Genomic DNA, 11,849 nt, shown 5'->3' with positions numbered 1-11,849 from the left:
GAACGGGGTCCTTTTTCCGGACCGGAAGTAATGCACTAACAAGGGAACAGGACATAAAAACTAGGCAGTCCACCTTTAACACATCTATTACCTTAATTACAACACCTTAACAATATCACATAGGATGGTATTATAAACAGAGGATACAGACATACAGAGTTACGTTAATGTAATATGGGATATTCACACACTCCTTAATTATGCTTTATAATAGGTTAAGAGTCCGTAAGTGGATGGGATTCACTTGTATCAAAGTCCAAAAGGTCTTAGCGTGTCGGGGCAATGGAGATGTCTGGGCTTGATGAGCCGAGGAGGGATTATTACTATAAGTTAGCAAGGGAGGTAGAGCACTAGAGTTCACTGTTTAGGCTCGGCGCGGCAACTCTCGCCCGTGCGTACACTGACAATGTGGGGGACTACTCTAGATTGGACTTTGGGATAGCACTGTTCCGGATGAACCCAGAACTTATAGTCTTTGTTAGGGGAAGGTATTTACGGACACTTTTTGGTGTATTCTCGCTGGTTCACTCTGTCACTGGATCAGTACAGGGAAGGGGAAGTCACTATTCTTGCCCGAGTTTCTGGGGCGATATCACTTTGTCACTGTAAGGTGTAGGTCCCCACTCTGGTCACGGTGCAGGGAGACCCTCTTGCCTGGGGTCTCGACCTGTTGTAGGTCCTCCTCTGGTCACGGTGCAGGAGACCCTCTTGCCTGGGGTCTCGACCTGTTGTAGGCCCTCCTCTGGTCACTGTGAAGGGAGGCCTGTCTGTGTTGGCCCTAGGGACTGGGGCCAAACAGGTGTAGCAGACGGGCCTGACGTCGTAGGGTCTGCGGCAGGTTGATGTCGGCGTTGACGGGTTGCCGGGCTCGCCTAGGGGTCCGAGGACTGCGGAAGTCTACCGGGGAACGCGCCGTCAGGTGTGGGCTGCGGCCTCGTCTCCCGCTGGTACCTGGGGAAGACAAGAATTTCCCGGGGGTAGGAGGTAGGTCCCGACTGGGACCAGGCCTCTGTTCAGGTGACACTTTAGGGGTAACTCCCCGGGTGGTGTCCGGCTACTCCTGCAGGAGTTAGCTGGCTCTAGAGGACACACGGAGGCCGTGGTCTGTCTTACACTTATGGAGGGTAGCACAGAGGCGACTCTCTCTCTTGTCTTTATAATTGCCGTGGCACCAGGTTGATCGGTACTGGGACCCACTTGTGGCGGTGTGTGAGGGTCTCTTACCCTTAGAGTGGCTAGGGGCGTGAGCCCCGTACAATCCACTATTGGGCCTCCTGCCCTATTTGTTATAGAGGGCTCTCTTCCCTTGTCCAAAGGACCTCCTGTCCTGATAGTGGCAGAGGGTATTACGCCCTCGTGGCTCACTGTGGCAGAGGAGACAAGCCCCTCGTGGCTCACGTGGGTTACTGCGGCAGAGGAAGGGACTTCCCTCGTGGCTCGCGGTGGCAGTAGGTGGAAACACCCCGTGGCTCACCTAGGGACCTCCTGTCCCGTTGGGGTGAAGTTGTGGTCGTCACCACACGACTACGAGGGACTGACGTATCAGTCCCACCCCACTGCTGTCGAGGGTTAACCCGCCGTATAACTTGTTGCGGGTCTGGGCTCACCTGGTGTTGAGGTAGTTGCAGGAGAAGGGGCCCAGGTCAGAGGTGGTCGGATGACCCTCTTGTCCCGGGTCACTAATCTGACCGTTATCTCCTCCTCGGGTGGTGGGGTGGTGGTGGCCCGGTGGTGGTGTGGGGGGTGGCGGGGCGGAAGGTCCGGTCGCGGGCATTTTACCACCGTCGTTCGTGAAAAAGTCACGACCCCGTGACTGCAGGTGGTAGGTGATGGTGTTTGGTGTCATGTTGACTGGGGTGAGGTGATGCAGGAGGTTGGTCCAGTGGTTGGTCATTCTGGTTGTTTCGTGGGCTGGGTTGATGAACAGCCTGATGGAGGATGGGTGGTTCGTGCGGCATAGACGGCGAAGAAGCTGGTGCATCTGTCGGATTCTGATGGGCGGCTGGCCGTGAGATAGCCACTGGACGCGGGTGATTTTCATGCTGGTGGTTGCTGCTTGGTGGGGCGGCTGTAGCTGAATGCTGGCTAGGGTTGGCGGGTTGGTGCTTATATGGGGGATGGGTCGGTGGTTAGGGGATTTGACTTTGGGGAATTTGGACTTGGGGTTTTTCCATCGTGCTTGGTGGAGAGGGAGAGTGATGGGGGAGGTGTTTGGGGTAGGGGGTCTTTGTGGTGGGGTATGGTTGGTTGGCTGGTTACCGGGGGGTGGTGTTGGTGTATATCTGGGTGGTGGGCGTGAAAGGCGGCCTGATCTAGTAGTGGTGGTGGTAAGGGTGGGTGTGGGTGGTGAGGGTGGCTGAGCACGTGGTGTTGGTGAGGGTGTATGGGTGGTGGGAGGTGAGGGGGGTGGCCTGGTTGTGTGGCGGGTATAGTGAGCATGGTCGCTGGGTAGGGCGGGTGCGTTTGCTTGGGTGGTTCTGGGCGTGGTGCGGGCGCAGGTGGGCGAAGGTGGAGGAGTATGGTTTGAGGGGGCAGTGGTTTGGGTTGATGGAGAGGTAGGGGATGGAGGAGGTGTGGTGTGAGGGGTGGTGCGTGAATGGGTGGGGGAGTGTGGTGTGGGCGTTGTTGAGCATGTGGTGGTGGTGGGTGGTGGTGGTGGTGTAGGCGGCGGCTGAGGTGAGTCAGGATCTGGGGTGGTGGGGGGTGGTGTGATTGTAGGTGAGGTGCTGGGTGGGGGTGGTGGTGAGGGCGGCGGTTGAGTCGGGTCAAGGTCTTGGTTGGATGGGGGTAGTGAGGTGGTAGGTGAGGTACTGGGTGGGGGTGAGAAGTAGTAGGCGTGGTAATTTCCGGAAGTGTCGTCATGGCCAGGTGGTCGGGTAGGGGTGCTGGGCGTGTGGTTATTGTTGGGTGGGTAGAAGGGTCGCATGTGGCGGTTGCGATACGTGCGCTGCTGGCCGTGTTGATTGATGATGACTTGATACGGGTTGGGGACTTGAGTTATGGTGAAGGGTCCGATGAATCGTGGTGCCATTTTGTTAGGAGTAGGTAGTTGGGCGACGACGACGGATTGTCCTGTTTTGTAGGGGTTGGTGTGGATGGTATCGGGTGTCAGGTCTTGTTGTGCTTGTAGGTGGTGGAGGCGTCGTTTGAGATGGTGGAGGGGGTCAGTGGGGGAGGGTGGGGAGGGTGGCTGGAGGTGGTGGCGGAGCGGGAGGAGGAGCGGGGTTTCCCCGAATACTCGCTTGTGTGGTGTTATGCCGTCTTCTCGCGGGCATGTGTTCAAGCCCCATTGAACTATTTTGACGTGGGCAGGCCAGTCTTCATTTCCTGTTTGTGTGATGCGAGTGCGGACTTGATTTAGGAGGGAGCGATGGCTTCTTTCACAAATGCTGTTGCCTTGTGGCCAGTAGGGGGATGAGTGGGAGATGTGGAATCCGAATATTTTAGCTAATTCCTGCCAGACTTTTCCGGTGAATTCTGGTGCATTGTCGGAATGCAATGCCCGGGGAATGCCAAAATATGGGAACACGTGGCGAGTCAAAGCATCAGCGACAGATACTGCACTGTGATCTTTAGCAGGACAAGCTATGATGAATTTTGAGTAGACGTCGACGAAGGTGATAATATATTTATATCCTGCCTTGGGGGTGAGTGGTCCGACGACGTCAAGGGATAGCAGTTGCCAAGGTTTAGTGGCCATAAGTTTTCCGGATGGGCCTGGTGTGCGGGTGATATCTTTTCCTAGCGCACAGGCTCGGCAGGATTGCACGATGGTTTTGGCGATGGTGGTGGGGTTCGGTGTCCAGTATATGTCGTTGAACACTTGGGTGAGTTTCTTGGTGCCCAAGTGGATTCCGTTGTTGGCATGGAGGTGGAGCATGGTGTCATGGGCGGCTGTGGGGCTTAGGACTATGTGGCCGTTAGGGTCAAACAAGTGTTCGCCATGCAGGTGGAGCTTGCTGAAAATATGAGGCGGAATCCAGGTAGGGCGTTGGTTGTCTTGCCACATCTTAATCAGGTCGGGTTCTGGTGTGATGGCATTAATGGGTAGTCTTGATAGGGCGTCGGCGTTCGTGTGGAGCTTGCCTGGACGGTACGATATTTCAAAATCGTATTCTTCTAAGGTTTCGCGCCACCTAGTGAGCTGGGCGTTCGTGGTGTTGGACTGGCGCAACCATTGTAGGGACTGGTGGTCCGTGATGATGATCACATGGGTGCCTGAGATGTATGAGCGGAAGTACTCCAGTGACCATATTATCCCTAGGCATTCACGTTTGGTGGCCGCGTAATTTTTTTCCGCCGAGTTGAGGGTGCGGCTGGCACAGGCGATGATGTGTTCGCGGCCGTCCTGTACTTGTGCAAGGACTGCCCCTATTGCGTGGAGGGAGACGTCCGTGTACAGGCGGAATGGTAGGTTGTAGTCCGGAAAGGCGACGACTGGGGCGGAGGTGAGTTTGGCTTTGAGAGTGGTGAATGCGATGTGTCGGGGTTCAGTCCAGGCGAAAGGTTCTCCCTTCTTTGTCAGATCGTGCAAGGGTTTTGCGATGTTCGCGAAGCTTTTCACGAACCGCCGATAATAGGATGTTAGTCCTAGGAAGGCCCTGGTTTCGTGCACGTCGCAGGGTGGTGGAATGTTGGCGATTGCACGCAGCTTGTCGGGGTCGGGGGAGATGCCTTCTGCGTTGATCAGGTGTCCGAGAAAGGAGACTGATCTTTCAGCTAACACACATTTGCTGGGTTTTAGCTTCAATCTGGCCTGTCGTATGCGGTGGAAAACCTGTTTGAGGCGGTGGAGATGGTCGGCCCAGGTATGGCTGAAGACAATTACGTCATCCAGGTAGGCTAAACAGGTTTCCCAGGTGAGTCCGCTCAGCACTGATTCCATTAGGCGGGAGAAGGTCGCAGGGGCGTTGCAGAGTCCAAAGGGGAGGACGTTGAATTCGTAGTGCTTCCCGTTTGATGTAGTAAAAGCGGTTTTGTGCTTGTCGTCGTGGTGAACTGGAACCTGCCAATAGCCTGATTGGAGGTCTAAGGTAGAGAACCAGGTGCATCCATGTAGTGAATCTAGGGAGTCGTCGATCCTGGGTAGTGGCGTAGCGTCTTTGATGGTAACGTCATTTAATTTTCGGTAATCGACGCAGAACCGCATGGTTCCGTCTTTTTTCCGCATGAGTACTACAGGTGATGACCATGGGCTGGTGGAGTTTGATATGACACCGGCATCTAGCATTTCTTGAACCTGCCGGTCTTCTTCAGCCCGTTGTTTAGGATTTTTTCTGCGAGATGGTTGGCGAATGGGAGGTCCTGTAGTGTGAATTTCGTGGCTGAGGTAGGTGGTATGGCCGAGATCAGTGGGGCCGACGGAGAATAAGTCCTGGAAGTCCAGGAGTAGTTGGTGGAGGCTGTTTGACTGGGCAGGGGAGAGATGTGGTGGTATGTTGGGGAGGGTGGGGTGATTGGGGGGTGGTGTTGGGCATGGTTCTGCCTCTTCTGTGTCGCCGATTATGAGGCCTCGGGGCAGGGTTAAAGGTGTTGTGGCGAGATTAGCAATACGTATCTGGTGGGCGTTGGGAGGGAGGAAAGTGGGGGAGACTAGGCAGGATGATAAGGGCCCGTTGGGGATGGATGGTGAAAAAAGGACTGATGTACTTGAGGGTCTGGTGAGCGTCACCCATGCTTCGTGGTGGGGTGGAATGGTAATGGTGGAGGCAATAGTGGCAGGGAATGAGGGGTTTTGTGATGGCAAGGGTGGAGTGGGGGGTGGTGGTGGGAGGGAAGTTACTGAGGTCCTTGGGGAGTGTAAGCTTGGGTTACAGGAACAGGTGGGCTGGAGGTGGAGCGTGTGGTGGTGTGTTGTGTGGGTGGGAGGTGTGGGGGTGGTGATGGTGTTTTTTTTTTTCTCTCTTTTTTTTTCTTGTCGGTGAATGCTTGGTTGGGTTGGGCTGGACCGAAGTGGAGGCGACGTTGATAGCAATCAATGGTCGCGTGGAGTTTCTGCAGCAGGTCCAGGCCAAGGTAACCATCATATTGGCTGCAGGAGGAGTCAAAAATGATGAATGGGTGGTTGGTGGAGACTCGTTGGTGGGTGGTAGTTTGTAAGGCCCTGGTTTCCCCACGGATGGGTAGGGGGCCATCCCCGGCGTCTACGAGGTTGGCTGAAGTGGGGAGAAGTGGGCCGAATGCTGCGATGTGGCGGGAGTAGAAGTGGGAGTAGAGACAAGATCTGGCTGCTCCCGTGTCCACCAGTAATCTTGTCTTGACCCCATTCAGCCATATCTTGTTGTAGACTGGGGGTTTGTAGGTATTTGAGGTGGCCCCCGCCACCGTGGGGAGGTGCGGGGGCGGGCCTAAAAATCCATCTGCTGAGGATGGGGGTAGTCGTCGTGCTCGTCTTCTTCCGGTCCTCGGTAGAGCAGTGGTGGTATGTCGTCCTCCTGGGCGTCGTCTTCAAGGGAGGAAACTTTTCTACGGTTTTGTTGAGGGTTCTTTCGCCGATTCGCCTTGAGTTGTTCCCTTATGTCATGAAGGGGGCAGGTGCGGCTGCAAGCCGTGAACTCCCAAGGGTTTATACTGATTAAGTTCCCTTGTTCTCTGGGGTTGTGGCGCTTCCTGTGTGGGTAAGCCCGGGGTACTGTGGGGGGCGGGTCTGCAGGCGTCCGGTGGGGCGTCGGCTTGGCTTTTGGTGGGAGGTTGTGGTTTGTGGGGAACTTTGTCACTGCGTGAAGCGGTTGTGGTGTGGGACGGGCGGCGAGAAGGCGCCTGACGAGCTGCAGGTCTTGGTCCATATTTCCTGAGGGATCATATATGGAGAAATGTTCCCTGACTATGTTCGGGAGGATCTTCAGCAGGGCGTTGAAGGTATGAGTGTCCCGAGTATGTACTTCAGCTTCGGGATAAGCGGCGGTGACGAGGCGCCGAGCCTGGGTGAAAGTATCATCCAGGTTACCGTCATAGGTGAGGGCGTCGAGTTGTGAGAGTGCGACAACTCTGCCCATGGAAGGCATGAAAGCCTGTTTCACTATCTGAGTGAACTGGTCCCATGACAGTTCTGGGACTATTTTGGGTGCGACATTTGTGATGATTTTTCCCAGATTCGGTAGTGTGACTGCAATTTTCTCCTTATCTGATTCAAATCCTATGTCTAAAAGGGGTTTGATCATGTCCAAATAAACATCTATGTCACATTGGTCCGGGTTGAATTTTGGTAATTGAATGTGCGGTTTAGCTGCCATTGTGCAAGGTTTCCTTTAACGTTCCCCGTGCGTTACTCGGATCCAGAACCACCGCTTGCCACCAGTGTTATGCTGAGTGTTTTTAGGCCGACTCCTCGTACTAAAGACACTAGCTACTGAACGGGGTCCTTTTTCCGGACCGGAAGTAATGCACTAACAAGGGAACAGGACATAAAAACTAGGCAGTCCACCTTTAACACATCTATTACCTTAATTACAACACCTTAACAATATCACATAGGATGGTATTATAAACAGAGGATACAGACATACAGAGTTACGTTAATGTAATATGGGATATTCACACACTCCTTAATTATGCTTTATAATAGGTTAAGAGTCCGTAAGTGGATGGGATTCACTTGTATCAAAGTCCAAAAGGTCTTAGCGTGTCGGGGCAATGGAGATGTCTGGGCTTGATGAGCCGAGGAGGGATTATTACTATAAGTTAGCAAGGGAGGTAGAGCACTAGAGTTCACTGTTTAGGCTCGGCGCGGCAACTCTCGCCCGTGCGTACACTGACAATGGGGGGGGACTACTCTAGATTGGACTTTGGGATAGCACTGTTCGGATGAACCCAGAACTTATAGTCTTTGTTAGGGGAAGGTATTTACGGACACTTTTTGGTGTATTCTCGCTGGTTCACTCTGTCACTGGATCAGTACAGGGAAGGGGAAGTCACTATTCTTGCCCGAGTTTCTGGGGCGATATCACTTTGTCACTGTAAGGTGTAGGTCCCCACTCTGGTCACGGTGCAGGGAGACCCTCTTGCCTGGGGTCTCGACCTGTTGTAGGTCCTCCTCTGGTCACGGTGCAGGGAGACCCTCTTGCCTGGGGTCTCGACCTGTTGTAGGCCCTCCTCTGGTCACTGTGAAGGGAGGCCTGTCTGTGTTGGCCCTAGGGACTGGGGCCAAACAGGTGTAGCAGACGGGCCTGACGTCGTAGGGTCTGCGGCAGGGGGAGGTCGGCGTTGACGGGTTGCCGGGCTCGCCTAGGGGTCCGAGGACTGCGGAAGTCTACCGGGGAACGCGCCGTCAGGTGTGGGCTGCGGCCTCGTCTCCCGCTGGTACCTGGGGAAGACAAGAATTTCCCGGGGGTAGGAGGTAGGTCCCGACTGGGACCAGGCCTCTGTTCAGGTGACACTTTAGGGGTAACTCCCCCGGTGGTGTCCGGCTACTCCTGCAGGAGTTAGCTGGCTCTAGAGGACACACGGAGGCCGTGGTCTGTCTTACACTTATGGAGGGTAGCACAGAGGCGACTCTCTCTCTTGTCTTTATAATTGCCGTGGCACCAGGTTGATCGGTACTGGGACCCACTTGTGGCGGTGTGTGAGGGTCTCTTACCCTTAGAGTGGCTAGGGGCGTGAGCCCCGTACAATCCACTATTGGGCCTCCTGCCCTATTTGTTATAGAGGGCTCTCTTCCCTTGTCAAAGGACCTCCTGTCCTGATAGTGGCAGAGGGTATTACGCCCTCGTGGCTCACTGTGGCAGAGGAGACAAGCCCCTCGTGGCTCACGTGGGTTACTGCGGCAGAGGAAGGGACTTCCTCGTGGCTCGCGGTGGCAGTAGGTGGAAACACCCCGTGGCTCACCTAGGGACCTCCTGTCCCGTTGGGGTGAAGTTGTGGTCGTCACCACACGACTACGAGGGACTGACGTATCAGTCCCACCCCACTGCTGTCGAGGGTTAACCCGCCGTATAACTTGTTGCGGGTCTGGGCTCACCTGGTGTTGAGGTAGTTGCGGGGAGAAGGGGCCCAGGTCAGAGGTGGTCGGATGACCCTCTTGTCCCGGGTCACTAATCTGACCGTTATCTCCTCCTCGGGTGGTGGGGTGGTGGTGGCCCGGTGGTGGTGTGGGGGGTGGCGGGGCGGAAGGTCCGGTCGCGGGCATTTTAGTTCAAAGTGAAAAAAAATCAATCCTAACCCATTTCATTTTATTTTTGTTTATTTTTATTGTTTAAAAAGAAAAAAAAGTCCCAATCCATTTTTTTTATAGTGAACAAGCCAACAATTTCTAACCTAATCCACTTTTGTCTTTTTAATGTTGAAAATAAACACAATTCTACCCAACCCATTTATTTACTTTTTTGAAAATGTACAAAAATTCTATCCTAACCCTTTACTTTTGTCTTTATTTTCCTATCTATCTATCCATCTATCTACCTACAACCAGACCCCATAATCAGGTCAGGGGCGGCCATTTGAGTTATTTGTTTTACGGGGAGGGGCACTAACCCTCCACCAACCCACTTGTTGACACGTAGGCAGCAGGTACGGTTTGGTTATATGGTTACCACCCAGCGTTGTAAATGGTTTCTTGGCTTACAGGAAACCATTTGGCTTGTCACTCAATGTAAAGCCACCCGTAGAGGAAAGAAAAGCAATAAGAAGTGACAGGAAAGATGGGAGAAATAGGAAGAGAGGAGGGCAGGCACAGAAAAAGAATGATAAAGGCTAAGAAGTTGGCAGCACTACATCAAGTGAGTGGATGATGGTATGAAATAGGATGAGAGGAGGACAGACATAAAAAGTGAATGATACAGGTGAAGGAAGAAGTAGGCAACACTACTGCAAGTGAGTGGATGATGGTGAGAAAGAGGAAGAGAGGAGGGCAGACACAGAAAAAAGAATGATAAAGGTGAAGGAAGAAGTAGGCAGCACTACATCAAGTGAGTGGACGATGATGAGAAATAGAAAGAGGGGAGGACAGACACAGAGAGGGAATGACAAAGGTGAAGGAAGAAGTAGGCAGCACTACATCAGGTGAGTGGATGATGGTTGCCATTTTCATTTTCAATGCTGAAAATGCAAAAAATTTTAATCCTAACCTTTTTATATAATGCAAAAAAAAAGTGTATTATAAGATGGCATTTTATACACTAACCTACAGTGGAGAGTGAGAGACTGACAAAGAGAGTGTATGTGAATGAGGTGGAGGGGGGGAGAGCGAGGGGGAGGACAAGGATGAAATGGAGGGATGGAGTGGAGTGGTATATGAGAGAGGGGGGTGTGAGCTGGGAGCAGGGCAGCGAAATGGCAGGGGACAGGGTGACATGGAGGTGATTTGTTTGTGGCCACCCCTTATGGGATTAAGGCATCTGGCGATGTAGTTTTTTTTTTTTTTTTAATACAAGGAAGAAGGAACCCAAGGCCAAAAGCATGCAATATTGTTCCCTTCATTTAACCTAACCCAGCCATGGCTTATGGAATTTGATCCTATCCAACACTAATTATGCCCGACCTCCCTAATTCTGGCCTAGGACTGGTGGAAAACTGGAAAGCGTCAGCCCATAATACACATGCACAAATAAAATAAAACAGAAATGTAGTAATAATAACAGCTGATAATAATAATAATAATAATAATAATAATAAATCACCAGTCAAAAATGAATAAATAATAAAGATCACCTCAACAATAATGCAGTACTGAAAAAAACACATCATTCCTACCATAAACCACTCCTGAAAAAAATAAAAAAATAAATAAAAAGGATTTAAAAAAAAGTCTCCAATACCCTGATGTAGCCCTTGCCACACCATGACAGGCTGTTACGCCCCCATCCTATATACACCAGGAGTAACACCACAAAAATATATTGGTACTGATAGTTGTTTTATAAGTTATTATACACTACATCCAGCCATCATCCAATCCTACATTTCCCCATGAGCAGTGTAGCAGCCCGGGGCTAGGCAAGTTGGTCCCGACATTTAAGATGAGAGTGACCAGCCTCATTCATCCCTGAGTGGCATTACATGAGCAATAAACCCCAACCACCCCTTGGATATAAACCTGCACTGACTGGAGCACCGTAATTACCCACTAAACCAGCAGGCACCATAATCTGGTTATATGGTTACCACCCAGCATAGTAAATGGTTTCCTGGTGTACAGGAACCCATTTGGCTTGGTATTCAGTGTAGAGTCACCCACAGGCAGAAGGAAGAGGAAAGAATGAAGGAAAGAAAGACAGAAGAGGGAGTGTAAAGTTACCCGTAGGCATTACCCGTAGGCAGAAGGAAGAGGAAAGAATGAAGGAAAGAAAGACAGAAGAGGGAGTGTAAAGTTACCCACAGGCAGAAGGAAGAGGAAAGAATGAAGGAAAGAAAGATAGAAGAGGGAGTGTAAAGTTACCCGTAGGCAGAAGGAAGAGGAAAGAATGAAGGAAAGAAAGACAGAAGAGGGAGTGTAAAGTTACCCGTAGGCAGAAGGAAGAGGAAAGAATGAAGGAAAGAAAGACAGAAGAGGGAGTGTAAAGTTACCCGTAGGCAGAAGGAAGAGGAAAGAATGAAGGAAAGAAAGACAGAAGAGGAAGTGTAAAGTTACCCGTAGGCAGAAGGAAGAGGAAAGAATGAAGGAAAGAAAGACAGAAGAGGGAGCATAAAGTCACTACTAGGCAGAAGGAAGAGGAAAGAATGAAGGAAAGAAAGACAGAAGAGGATGGAAGGAAAGAAGAATGGAGGAGAGGAAAGGGCAGACACCCGAGGGCAGCACTACATCGAGTGAGTGGATGGTGAGCGCCCCCACCTACCACATAAGTTATTATACAACCTACAGAAAAAAGTCAGTAGAGGCAGAACCTGAGATACAATAGCCGTAGATGCGATAGCCT

The sequence above is a fragment of the Coenobita brevimanus genome, chromosome 96 (assembly GCF_032717465.1).
Source record: "Coenobita brevimanus isolate Jiangsu-jjx chromosome 96, ASM3271746v2, whole genome shotgun sequence".
NCBI classification, from domain to species: Eukaryota; Metazoa; Arthropoda; class Malacostraca; order Decapoda; family Coenobitidae; genus Coenobita; species Coenobita brevimanus.
Note: the sequence above shows the minus strand (reverse complement) of the source record.